The 1,974-nt window shown below is 41.1% G+C and overlaps 1 pseudogene; it reads left to right on the forward strand.

Annotated features, from left to right (window-relative positions):
• The first annotated feature begins 1,470 nt into the window (after window positions 1-1,470).
• LOC105004237 lies at window positions 1,471-1,759 on the forward strand (annotated as a pseudogene).
• Window positions 1,760-1,974: the final 215 nt, after the last annotated feature.

The raw sequence follows: 1,974 nt of genomic DNA on the forward strand, positions 1-1,974 counted from the left end.
ATTGGTGTTCATTTAGTTTTGGGCTTTTTCCTCTCTGTGTTTGTTTGAATAATTCTGTTATTGTGTCTTCAAGCTCACTGATTTGTTTTGTTCTGTAGTGTTTAATTTGTTAATTCTATACAATGTTTGTTTCATCTCAGATATTAGATTTTTCATCTCTGTGTGATCTCAGTTTTTTCATGTCTTCCATGTCTCTACATAATATGCTCAATCCCTCCTGTACTTTCATAAGCACGTGGGATATAGCTACAATGCATTGTGTAACATCAGTTCAGTTCAGTTCAGTCTCGCAGTCATATCTGACTCTTTGCGACCCCATGAATCGCAGCACGCCAGGCCTCCCTGTCCATCACCATCTCCCTGAGTTCACTCAAACTCACATCCATCGAGTTGGTGGTGCCATCCAGCCATCTCATCCTCTGTCGCCCCCTTTTCCTCCTGCCCCCAATCCCTCCCAGCATCAGAGTAATTAATTCCCGTCTGTCAGTTTTTGATTGTTTCTATTGATTGCTTTTTCTCTTCACCGTCAGTCATATGTCCATGCATCTGTGCATACCTGGTAATTTTTAACTGGATGCCAGATATTACGATTTTGCCTTATTGAATGGGTGATGGATATTTTTGTGTTCTTATTCATATTCTTGAACTTTGTTCTTGACCATAGTTAGGTTACTTGGAGAGTTTATCCTTTTGAGGCTTCCCATTAAGGTTTATGAGGTAGGATTACAAAGAAACCATTAGACTAGGACTGTATTATGCTCCACTACTGAAGTAATAACTTTTGGGGTCTACCTAATGTCTGTTGAATTATGACGAAAACCCCATGCTTAGGAACACAAACTACTCTCAGCTCTGTGTGAGTGTTGGCAATTGGTCTTTGTACTTTGCAGTTGGTTCTTGTTTCCCTACATGAGTAAACTGATTTGTACCCAGCTGAAGACTTGAGGGGACCTTCTGGAGATTTCAGGAGCTTTCTCTGTGAAGTTCTGTCTGCACAGACTTTGCCCTACAACTTCTAGGTGTCCTGGCTCCCTAGATGGTCAGTTCCATTTCCTCAGCACCAAGAGATGACCAGACTCGGCATGAGTGCCCCTCCCTGCACCACCGCCTGGAGTCTCTCTGCAGACTGAGCTTAGGGAATCATAGTGCTTTACCTTATCTGTTTCCTCTTTCTCAGGGATCACCATCCTTTGGTGCCTGTTATTCATTATCTGAAAAACCTTGTCCCGTGCACTTCATCTGCTCTTATATGTTTCAGGAAAGAGAGTAAATGCAGTCCCTGTTAACTCCATCCAAACTAGACGTGGAAGTCCATTTAGTAATTTGTTTTTGCTTTTTAGCTTCAGTTGTTTTGTTTTTCACATAAATCCTTTTCCAAAAAGCATGTAGTAATAGTTCACTGCACACCATGCACTTTTAATAAATGTTCTGGATTGAATGAAATAAATCTTAAAGAGGGGCAGAAGCAAGATGACTAAGGGAACGTCCTCCTTTGGGACATGTCGGAGTGAAACCACTGTGCTGCTGCTGTGGCTCTAAGACCTACCACCTTCGGAAGTCAACTTGTGGCAAATGTGGCTACCCTGCTAAGTGTAAGAGAAAGTGTAACCGGAGTGCTAAAGCTAAAAGACAGAATACCACTGGGACTGATTGAATGGGGCACCTAAAAATTGTATACCGCAGATTTAGGCATGGATTCCATGAAGGAACAACACCTAAACCCAAGAGGGCAGCTGTTGCAGCATCCAGTTCGTCTTAAGAATTTCAATGAATAAATGTGCAATAAATATTCTTGATTTTTAAATATTTAAAAAAAGAAAAAGGGGAAATTCTGTCCACCTACATTTTGCTCAGAGGAGGCTTTTCTGGAGAATTTAGTGGAGGAGGACACAATTCTGAGATAACCAGTTCTATTCTCTACTCTGTTCCTGATGACTTCTGTGGCCTTAACTTTTTATGCCAAAATTTTCATAT

The sequence above is a fragment of the Bison bison genome, unplaced genomic scaffold, assembly GCF_000754665.1.
Source record: "Bison bison bison isolate TAMUID 2011002044 unplaced genomic scaffold, Bison_UMD1.0 scf7180017864473, whole genome shotgun sequence".
NCBI classification, from domain to species: Eukaryota; Metazoa; Chordata; class Mammalia; order Artiodactyla; family Bovidae; genus Bison; species Bison bison.